The 11932-nt window shown below is 42.4% G+C and overlaps 1 non-coding gene across 1 annotated transcript; it reads right to left on the bottom strand.

Annotated features, from left to right (window-relative positions):
• Positions 1-407: 407 nt before the first annotated feature.
• LOC147919415 (small nucleolar RNA R71) lies at positions 408-514 on the bottom strand. The gene has a single exon (XR_015594362.1). It is a non-coding gene; the product is annotated as a small nucleolar RNA R71 (small nucleolar RNA).
• Positions 515-11932: the final 11418 nt, after the last annotated feature.

Below are 11932 nucleotides of genomic sequence, written 5' to 3'. Positions count from 1 at the left end.
AGGTTATAGTAGCAATGGATCATCAGGATCAGGTTCAGAGACCAAGGAACATTGGTGCTGGAGATGCACCTAACACTCACAACCAAAGGGCTGGAATTGTGCCTCCAACTGTTGCCAACAACAACTTTGAGATCAAGAGTGGCTTAATCTCCATGATTCAAGCCAACAAATTTCATGGATTGCCAATGGAGGATCCCCTAGATCACCTTGATGAGTTTGATAGAATATGCAGCCTAACAAGGATCAATGGTGTAAGTGAGGATGGTTTTAAGCTGAGGTTTTTCCCTTTCTCACTTGGGGACAAGGCTCATTTATGGGAAAAGACTCTCCCCACTGGTGCAATCACTACTTGGGATGCATGCAAGAAGGCTTTCTTAGCCAAATTCTTCTCCAATGCTAGGACAGCAAGGCTGAGGAATGACATCTCTGGATTTGCTCAAAGGAGTAATGAGACCTTTTGTGAGGCATGGGAGAGATTCAAAGGATATCAGACTCAATGTCCTCATCATGGTTTCAGCAATGAGTCACTATTGAGTACCTTGTATAGAGGAGTGCTTCCAAAGATAAGGATGTTGCTTGACACAACTTCTAATGGCAACTTCCTCAACAAGAATGTGGAAGAAGGCTGGGAATTAGTTGAGAATCTTGCTCAATCAGATGGCAACTATAATGAGGACTATGATAGGACCATAAGGAGCTCCTCCACTGATCAAGAGGACAAGTATAAGAAGGACTTGAAGATGGTCAATGAGAAGCTTGACAAGATCCTTCTTAGCCAGTCCAAGTCTATTCATTTCATTGGTGAAGAAGAAGCACAAGTTCAAGAGGGGGAGACTGAATTTGCTGAGTTGTGCTACATGCAGAATCAAGGAGGATTCAAAGGCTACAACCAAGGAGGTTTCAAGAACAACAACCTCTTTTATAGGAGTACCAATGTGGCTAATCCTCAAGACCAAGTCTATCCACCTCAACAGCCTCAACAACAACAAACCTACATCCCCAAACAACAACACCAAGTGTTTCAGCCTCAGTTGTGTCCTCCACCAGGGTTTCAGACTAACCAAGGCCAAGGACAAGACTTAAGAGCTATGATGCAACAATTGTTGATTGGGCAATCACAAGGGAAGATTGAGGAAGCCAAGCAGTTTGCTGAGTTGAACCAAAGGTTAACATCACAGTACAATGATCTGAATATGAAGTTTGAGGGTCTTAATTAAAGAGTGAAGTATATGGAGGGTAACATAGCATCTACTTCAGCTCCAAAACCCAACCAACTCCCTGGAAAAGCTGTTCAAAATCCAAGGGAGTTCTCAGCCAAAGCCATTCAATTTCACGAGGAAGAAGTCACTGAGGACAGTGAAGTCCAAGTTTGGGGGAATTCATTAGTTACTGAAGCCCCAAGTGACATCTGTGCAAAGCAACAGGAACTCGCAGGAGAACTCGACCAGGAGCTCGAGCAGCCACTCGACCGAGTGCATGCTCGAGTGGTTGATCGAGCTGGGGACTCCGAAGCTGTCAAGCCTGCTAAGTACATTCCTCCTGCTTACAAGCCCCCACTGCCATTCCCTGGGCGTTTCAAAGCACAGAGGATCAAGGAGTTAAGGGAAATCATTGAGAAAAAGGAGATGTTGGCTAAGCAACATGAGGAAGAAAGGGTTTTAAGGGAAGAAGCTTTGGTTGAGAAAAAGGAAGAAGTGATGGCTATTCAAGAGATCATCATTGCCTACCAAGAAGAGGAGAGAGGACCTGCTTTGGAACTGTATAAACCATACTCTCTCTATAGAGATTTTTTGCTTGATTTATCAGTAAAGAAGGCTCAAGCTCAAGATGAGAAGGATCTTGAGAACCTTGGATGAGTGATCATCCCACTTAAGCTTAAGGACCCATGGCCATTCTACTTGCCTTGCACAATCAGTTACCTCCACTATAATCAATGCCTTTGTGATTTGGGAGCTTCAACAAGTGTGATGCCATACTCCTTAGCTCAAAAGCTTGGGAGAACTGATTTCAAATCCACTAAACTCCATGTGTGCCTAGCTGATGGGACAAATAGAGAGGTAGTTGGAAGGTTGGAGAATGTCCCACTCAAGATAGGGAAGGCAAGGGTTCATACTGATTTTGTGGTCATAGAGATGGACAAGGAGCCTGAAGATCCAATCTTGTTAGGGAGGCCATTTTTAGCCACTGTTGGAGCAGTAATAGATGTTAGAGAAGGTCTTGTGACCTTGAACATTGCTGAGGATACAGTCATGAAGTTCAACATCTATAACCCAACCAACCTGCCTACCATTGATGATCAACCCTTCACTATCAAGGAGAAAGTTGATCATGAGGTTTTCAAAGATGAAGGAGACCCTAAGGCTGAGCTCCCACTTCAAGAGTATTCTGTTGAGGAGCTTAAGAGGTCAGTTCAAGAGCTGTCTAGTATGGTTGAGGATCTCAAGGTCAAACTGAACAAGAGGTCTTTGAGGAAAGCAAGACCTAGGCTCAAAATTTAAGAAGAAATATGGTTTGAGTGCTAAGGGTGAGGTGATCAAGGATCCACTTCACAGTGACCAAGAGGTTCCAGGGAGGATTTCATCACCTCCTTGGTATCTAAACCAAAGTTAAGAAAGAAACCAAAGTCAAGCTTAGTGACTTTAAACAAGCTCACTAGGGAGAAAGTCCCTAAGGTATCCTTTGTAAATATGGTTTAAATTCTTAGTAGTTTTGATGTGTTTTCTTTTATGTTTTTGTTGGACAGGCTTTAGGTGAGAATGTAGTTGGTTAAGGAGAGATGTGGACTTGGAGAAGAAGACTCGCAGGCCCACTCGACCAGTCCACGAGAGGTACTCGGCCGAGCTGGGTATGAATTAAAGCCCACTTCATCTTCAAACCGTTAGGACGATCGAGTGGAGGGAAGAACAAGGAGAAAAATTTTGAAAATTCAAAATTGGTCAAGGAGCTCGACCACGTGTTGGTCGAGTGTGGGGTCGAGCTACAGTCAAAAGCAAGTCAAAGATTCCCAATTCAAATTTGAATGTTTCTTTTGAAAATGTCTTCCAAGATCACCAAGAAGTCTCACCGAACCGCTGCAAGCTCCATGGAACGTCGTGATGCTGACCTTGAATCAAGAGGAGAAGCTGGGAGAGTCACTCGATGGACCACTCGATCGACCACTCGACCGAGTGCCGGGTCGAGCAGTCGGTCGAGCCAGATGCCGCATCCAAGGAGAGACTCTGTTAAGGAAGATCCTGAAAGGACTGAGAGTGAGGAGGAAAGAGAGCCTACTCTCAATGAGTTTATGAGGAAACACAAGGCCAAAGGGAAGAGGCCAGCTGTTGAAGTTGAGCAAGAAGAGATTGAAAGTGAAAGTGAGGAGGAGAGTGAAGAAGAAGAATTGATGGATGATGGAGAAGCTGAGTCTTGTGGGCTGTCAAAGAGGCAGATTTATGATGCATTCATGAGGATGGAGTTCTTGGGAACTAGGTATCCTCACAAGGAGACCATGGAGAAGCTTGCCATTGATGAGGATGTGGAATACCTCTTTGAGAAGAGCAATCTCACCAAGTTCATGGGGCTGTGCATGGAAGGCTACAAGGAGGAAAGCTGTGAGTTCCTAGCTACTGTCAAGCTGCACACCTATGCAAGGAACACTGCTGAACATGGAGCTGGTCACATCTCTTTCATTATCAAAGGGAAGAAGCATGAGCTTTCAATGAAAGAGGTAGCAAATGTGTTTGGTTTTGAGGTTGGGAGCAATAGGAGTTTGATGGTTCCAAGAGATGAGTTGTATGCTGTGTGGGAAACCATTGGAGATAACAAGTACTACTCATCCTCCAACTCCAAGAGCTCTAGGATAAGAAGCCCAGTCCTAAGGTACTTCCACAAAGCTCTTGCAAATACATTCTTTGCAAGGAAGGAAACTGGGAACATCAATGAGGGGGAGCTAAAGATGATTGACTTGGCTCTTAATGGAGTGATCTTTCAAGCAAGGAATGGTACCATCATTCTTGGGAGCACAGTGGAGACTGACCTAGGAATGGTGCTCATTGACCACATGACCCAATTGAGAAGTTGGGTAGGGAAGTTGGAGACCAAAGGGTCAAGAGGAGCACTTACCATTGGAGGCATCATCACTCCAATCCTACAAGCTGCTAGAGTTCAACTTAGAGGAGAAAGTGTCTCACCAAGATGGATTGACTCAAGCTACCTCACTTCTACTCTCATCCTAGCCAAGGAGAAGCATCAAGGGAACCACATATTCAACTTTGAGCTTCCAACACTTGGAAAAAAGCAATTCATATTGCCTAACCAAGAGCTCACCACCATTCAAGAAGGAGCCAACATTGATTTTTGGCCAGCTGAGGAGCATTGGTTTGATGGAGTGATTCAACATAGAGTTGAGGAAGCTGGGAATGCACAAGTAGCTGATGGAGAGGAGCAGTTCTACTTTGAAGATTATGAGCCCAACCCAAGAGATAGTAGAGGAGTGAGGGAGAATGCCAAGAGGTTAACTCTTTTGCAAAAATGGGGTAAGTGGCATGGAAAGAGATTTGATAAGCTGAAGAAGAAGGTGACCAACATGGCTTGTTCTATCAAAGGCTTGAAGAAGGAGATTGCTGAGCTGAAGAGTGGAAACTCATCTCCTAGCCAACATTCAAGCCCTTTGAGGAGAAGTAGCTCAACTAGAGCACTTTCAAGGGTTGCGAATCCTGTGAAGCCAGCTAGGGCTTCAATGTATGAGCCAAATCTAAGGAAGAGGAGCTCAAGTACCCGCGAACATCAGTTTTCGAGGCACTCGACCGGGTCACTCGAGCACCCACTCGACCGAGCACCTCCGATGCACTCGGCCGAGCACCTTCCCAGATCACCCTATGGCTTACCACCTCCAGCTGCTTATCCAGGTTATCCATTATACCCTCCCATCCCACCTCAATACTACATGGATCCAGCTCTCTACCAGCAGTTCTGCCAGCAGCAAGCCCATCATTTGGACACTCGCAGTCTAGCTCGACCCACCCACTCGGACACGTACTCGACCGAGTCAAGGTCGATTGGCATTGTCGAGCTGCCCCAAAGTCCTTCTCCAAGCCACCAGCCTGACCCCAACTACTCCTATGATAACATGCAGATGGATGTGGACAACTTCTTCCACAATCCCTAAGGTACCACTATCACCTTACCATTGTTTATACCATTGCATTTCATATTGTCTTTTGTGTTGTGTTTAAATCTTGAATCCTCTCACAACTTTTTCACACAAGGGACTGTGTGATTTAAGTTTGGGGGAGGGTTTGAGATAGCATTTGATGTTGTGTTTTGTGTTCTTATTTCAAATTTTTATCATCATCATGTTAGCACTTGCATTAGCATCTAAGGCATAGAAAAACCATAAAAGTTTGAAAATTTTTGAAAAAAATCTTCATAAAAAAGAGTGTTCATGTAGTTTGCATTGCATATTAGGATCTTGTTTAGCATGTTTCATGTAGAATTGTATAATATTTGCATTAGGGATCTATGATGAGTATTTCCTTGTTAGCTAGCCTATTCACTAGACTAGGATCAATGCCCAAGTTATTAGTACTTTGATGCTAGTTGAGTAGTAGGAAGCATAAGATTGAACCAAGCTTGAATTCTTGCATTGCATTTGATCTAAATTGAAGCATGTTGTGATTTGAAACCATTTCCTATTTTATAAGAACCTAATATTGACTTTTAATTATCAATATGTGCATTGCTTTAAACTCATGGATACCATATACATACTTGGATCATCTTTCTCCTTTTTACCACTCTTGTTGATCCAAGTAGCTGATTAAATGATTAAGATCAATTCTCCTACCCCTAAACCAAACCTTCTTTCAAGCCTTGTTTGTTCTTGAGTGTGTGAGGCCTATTTTTGGGATTGAGCTTGGTAGAAAGTGTTAGGTTTGAACTGACAAGAGTAAGACCTTGTGTAGTTCTAGTTTGCATTTTTCAAACTAGATAGGACTAGGTAGTTCACTTGTTGGGTTTGGGACTTGGCTGTTTTGAAAAGAAAAGAGAAAAAAAGAGAAAGAAAAAGGGTAGAGTCTTTAAGAAGAGATTGTGTTTAAGTAAAGTCTAGTGAAAAGATGGGAAGTAAAGTGTTGATTAAGATGGTTCTAGTTAAGAAAAAGAAAAGAAAGAAAAGAAAAGTTTAGCAAAATGCTTTTATGTCTTAAGAATAAGAAGAAAAGAGAACCATAGCAATAAGAAAGAATCCCCCATTCCACTAGAAAGATCAAATAAGAAACATCTCCTAAGACTTGAAAACCAAAAGAGAAAAGGGTTAAAGAGAAAAGAAGAAGCAAAGGGTAGCACTAGGATCATAAGGGTTTAGATTGCTAGGATAAACACTTTGGGTACCTTTGGGTAGACAAGGTTTTATTCTTGTATGAGTTTAGGTGTTCTTACCTTTAGCATTCTTCTAAAGCTCAATCCATTTTCATGAGAGAACCTTGATATTGATAAGCCCCACTCTAAAAAGAGACCATCATTGTCTCAAAACCTTTATCTCCAAGCCAAATGAGTTTAAGCATTGCATAGAGTTGATTCATGTTCTTGTTTAATGAATGTTAAAGGAAATGGTTGATTTGAATGCATGTGGATGTCTTAGACTCAAATCAATAAAGGTTGTGATATGCTTGTCTAAAGTCTTTAAATTCCAGCTCATTCAACTTGCATCATAGTATTAGTAACTTGGACATTGATTCTAGATGGTCTATTTGCAAGCTTAAGGAGCTGAGATCCCACTTTCAAACCTCACTCACCTTCTTATGTCTTTGATTATTTACTTGAGGGCAAGCAAAGACTAAGTTTGGGGGTGTTGATGTTCATATATTTTACCTTGTTTTCCCTTAGTTTATTCACATCTTTTGCATCTTTTTCTATCCATTTAGGCCATTATTGTGTAGCCTTAGCACTAATCATGCATTAGGGTTTAGTTGCATTGCATTTGCATCTTTTCATGCATAAACAGGTGATTTTGGAGCTCAAGGAGCATGGAAGCAATGGAGAAGAGATGTGAAGCAATCTTGAGGAGGAAACAAGGGAGTTAAGGCTGAAGAACCAAGGTCCAGAGTCCAACTCGACCGCACACTCGACCAGACACTCGACCGTGTGCTGAGGAGGACTCAACCGAGTGGAGATTGCACGTGAGAAGCCAGCTCGACCCCTAGCTCGACCGAGCACAGGTCGAGTTGACCGAGCCGTTGACCGCTTTGACTTTTTCTATTTTTAGGGCTTCCACTTCCCCACTATATAAGACCTTGTACCTGCAGCCACCAAAGCGTCCAGACTTTTAGATATTCCCAAAAACCTAGTTTTTACCTTTTTTAGCATTATTCCTTTTGCATTTTATTAGATTTTGTACTTCTTTAAGAAAACTCTTAGATTCTTCAATATTGTTGGTTCAATAACTTTCTTAATATTGAGAATTTGAGTTTCATCCTTTGATTAATATTAAAGATCTCAGTTTTATCTTTCTAATAATGCAAGTTTCAATATTTTCTGGGTTTTTGATTTGTTTCATCATGTCTTGTTGTGAGTAGTCTTCTTAGGATCTTGAGGATGGGTTAGGAAGGATTCATCTTGTGGTTTATGTGATTTGGTCAAGCTTGATTGTTGTAGATCTCTTCTAGGCTAGATGTTCTTAAGGCTGATCTTGAACTGAGAGGTTAGGATCTGATTTCAAGCTCCTTAGCATCACACCAATGTTTAAGGAGCATAGATAAGGCTAGATCTAGAGCTTACCATTAGGCTTGCTAAGAGATTAGAGGTCTTGTTTGGTTTGAGATGTATTGCTTAATGCCTGCTTGTGTAGATTCTTTACTGTGTGAGAACAAGTCTAGAATTGCATAGGTTTGATTGTTTCTTGACCATGAGAGTGGGAGAAACTTGTCTTAGATTTATATGTCTAGAGGTTAGCTCAAAGTTTGCTTGAGATTTGTTGACCAAGTTCGATGACCACAATGATTAGTTCTTCCCATGAATCCATCCTCAGGAACCTTCTTTGTTTATTGATTTCTAAGTCTTAATCTTGTAGCTTGCTTGTTGTTTGTTTGGTTTTAGTGTTGCTCTGTTTTTGTTGTGTTGCTCTGTTTTCCGGATTCAACTAGCTCGACCTCCCACTCGACCTACACTCGGTCGAGTGCTTGCTCGAGTTCATCCCCAGAACTCTGGTTTATGATTTGTGCTTGTCTTGTTTCATTCCTGTTTCATTCCAGTTGCATACATTTAGCTTTCAGTTCATTAATTGTCTTGCATTAGTTCATTAGTAGTAGTTTCGGTTTCTGTTCTTGCTTCATTACAGTTTCAATCATTTAGTTTCATTTGCATTTAGTTCTTGGTTCTTGTAGTTTACTTTCTGCATCTTTACATTTCCATCTTAGGATTGTTAGTGACAAACAATCATTACATTTATCTTAACTTAGATTCATATGCACATCTTATCTGTTCACAAACACTCATTTAGGATTGATACCTCTTGTACTGCAATAGCATAAGGGGAATTGAAACACCCATCCATCATTCCATTCATATATCATCTTTGCATACATCCACCATCATTCACCCACACACATAAGAAATACTTGTTTCAACTGGGCTCCTTATCCTTGAGCTCTTGGAGTTGGAGGATGAGTAGAGCTTGTTGTCCCCAATGGTTTCCCACACAGCATACAACTCTTCTCTTGGAACCATCAAACTCCTATTGCTCCCAACCTCAAAACCAAACACATTGGCTATCTTCTTCATTGAGAGATCATACCTCTTCCCCTTGATTGTGAAAGCAATATGACCAGCTCCCAACTCAGCATCCATCCTTGCATATGTGGTCAGCTTGACAGTGGCAAGGAACTCACAACTCTCCTCTTTGTAGCCCTCCATGCAAAGCCCCATAAACTTGGTGAGATTGCTCTTCTCAAAGAGATATTCCACATCCTCATCAATGGCAAGCTTCTCCATGGTCTCCTTGTGTGGATACCTAGTTCCCAAGAAATCCATCCTCATGAAAGCATCATAAAGCTGCTTCTTTGACAGTCCACAAGACTCAGCCTCTCCATCATCCATCAACTCTTCTTCTTCACTTTCTTCCTCACTCTCATCACTCTCCTCTTGTTCAACTTCAACAGATGGCCTCTTGCCTTTTGCCTTGTGTCTCCTTATGAACTCATTGAGAGTTGGCTCTCTTTCCTCCTCACTTTCAGTCCTCTCAGGATCTTCCTCAACTGGCTCTTGGACACGGCACCTGGCTCGACTGGCTGCTCGAACCGCCACTCGGTCGAGTGGTTGATCGAGTGGTGCGTCGAGTGGCTCTCCCAGCTTCACCTCTTGATTCAAGGCTGGCATAAGGACGTTCCATGGAGCTTGCAGCGGTTTGTTGAGACTTCCTGGTGATCTTAGAAGACATTTTCAAAAGGAACTGAAAGGAATAGACTCAAAGCTCAAAGTTTATAGGTTAGTGACCCAAAAACTTGAAAGAACAAAGCTTGAGCAAAAGATGAACTTTGAGAGAGATTTTAAAACTTGAATTTAGTTGTTTTGAGCAAATGAGAGAGTGTGAGAGGTATAGGATCGTGCAAGGTCTATATAAAGAAGCTAAGGGGACAAGGAGACAAGGGTGGAGCGTCCATACCATTCAAATTTGAATTAGGAATCTTTGACCTACTTTTGGCTGCCACTCGACCCCACACTCGACCAGCACGTGGTCGAGCTCCTTGACCCAAGTTTGAAAATTCAAAATTTTTCTTCCTTTTCTCCCTCCACTCGATCATTCTAGAAGAATGGGAATTGAATGGGCCTCACTCCTTCTCCAGCTCGGTCGAGTACCCCTTGTGGGATGGTCGAGTGGGCCTGCGAATCTCCTTGCCTAAGTCCAAATCTCTCCATTCCTAACTCCATTCTCACTAAAAAGCCTGTCTAACACAAACATAAAAGAAAACACATCAAAACTACTAAGAAATTAAACCATATTTACAAAGGATACCTTAGGGACTTCCTCCCTAGTGAGCTTGTTTAAAGTCACTAAGCTTGACTTTGGTTTCTTTCTTAGACTTGGTTTAGATACCAAGGAGGTGATGAAATCCTCCCTGGAACCTCTTGGTCACTGTGAAGTTGATCCTTGATCACCTCACCCTTAGCACACAAACCTTACTTCTTCTTGATTTTGAGCCTTGGTCTTGCTTTCCTCAAAGACCTCTTGTTCAGCTTAACTTGGAGATCCTCAACCATACTAGACAGCTCTTGAACTGACCTCTCAAGCTTTTCCACAGAATCCTCTTGAAGTGGGAGCTCAGCATTTGGAATTACCTTATCACTTAAGCCTCCTTGACCACCTTTGTCCTTGATAGTAAAAGGCTGGTCATCAATGGTAGGAAGGTTGGTTGGATTATAGATGTTGAACTTCATAACTACATCTTCAGCAATGTTCAAGGTCACAAGACCTTCCTTGACATCAATAACTGCTCCCACAGTGGCTAAGAATAGCCTTCCAAGGATGATAGGATCTTCAGGTTCTTTGTCCATCTCCAATACCACAAAATCTGTGTGAACCCTTGCCTTCCCTATCTTGAGTGCGACATTCTCCAACCTACCAACTACTTCTCTGTTTGTCCCATCAGCTAGGCAAACATGGAGGTTGGTGGATTTGAAATCAGTTCTCCCAAGCTTTTGAGCTATGGAGTATGGCATCACACTAGTTGAAGCTCCTACATCACAAAGGCATTGATTGTACTGGAGGTAACTGATTGTGCAAGGCAGATAGAATGGTCCTGGATCCTTAAGCTTAATTGGGATGATCACTCCTCCAAGGTTCTCAAGATCCTTCTCATCTTGAGCATGAGCCTTCTTCTTTGACAAATCAAGCAAAAAATCCCTATAGAGAGGATATGGTTCATATTGTTCCAAGGCGGGTCCTCTCTCCTCTTCTTGGTAAGCTATGATGACCTCTTGTATGGCTGACACTTATTCCTTTTTCTCAACCAAAGATTCTTCCTTCAAAACCCTTTCTTCCTCTAGTTGCTTAGCCAACATTTCTTTTCTCTCAATAATTTCCCTAAGCTCCTTAATTTTCTGTGCTTTGAAACGCCCAGGGAATGGTAGTGGAGGCTTGTAGGCAGGAGGAATGTATTTAGCAGGTTTGACAGCTTCGGAGTCTCCAGCTCGATTGACCACTCGAGCATGCACTCGGTCGAGTGGCTGCTCGAGTTCCTGGTCGAGTTCGCTTGCGAGCTCCTATTGCTTTGCACAAACGTCACTTGGGGCTTCAGTAACTAATGAATTCCCCCAAACATGGACTTCACTGTCCTCAGTGACTTCTTCCTCCTGAATTTGAATGGCTTTGGCTGTGAACTCCCTTGGATTTTGAACAGCTTTTCCAGGGAGTTGGTTGGGTTTTGGAGCTGAAGTAGAGGCTATGTTACTTTTCATACACTTCACTCTTTAATTAAGACCCTCAAACTTCATATTCAGATCATTGTATTGTGATGTGAGCCTTTGATTCAACTCAGCAAACTGCTTGGATTCCTCAATATTTCCTTGTTCTTGCCCAATCAACAATGTTGCATCATTGCTCTTAAGTCTTGTTCTTGGCCTTGGTTAGTCTGAAACCCTGGTGGGGGACACAACTGAGGCTGGAACACTTGATGTTGTTGTTTGGGGACATAGTTTTGTTGCTGTTGAGGCTGTTGAGGTGGATAGACTTGGTCTTGAGGATTAGCCACATTGGTACTCCTATAAGAGAGATTGTTGTTCTTGAAACCCCCTTGGTTGTAGCCCTTGAATCCTCCATGGTTTTGCATGTAGCACAACTCAGCAAACTCAGTCTCCCCCTCTTGAACTGGAACCTCTTCTTCACCAATGAAGTGAAGAGACTTTTGTTGGCTAAGAAGGATCTTGTCAAGCTTCTCATTGACCATCTTCAAGTCCTTCT

This window comes from Camelina sativa, chromosome 20 (genome assembly GCF_030686135.1).
Source record: "Camelina sativa cultivar CO46 ecotype springtype chromosome 20, ASM3068613v1".
In the NCBI taxonomy this organism is placed as follows: domain Eukaryota; kingdom Viridiplantae; phylum Streptophyta; class Magnoliopsida; order Brassicales; family Brassicaceae; genus Camelina; species Camelina sativa.
Note: the sequence above shows the minus strand (reverse complement) of the source record. Positions and strands in the feature narration are given on the sequence as shown.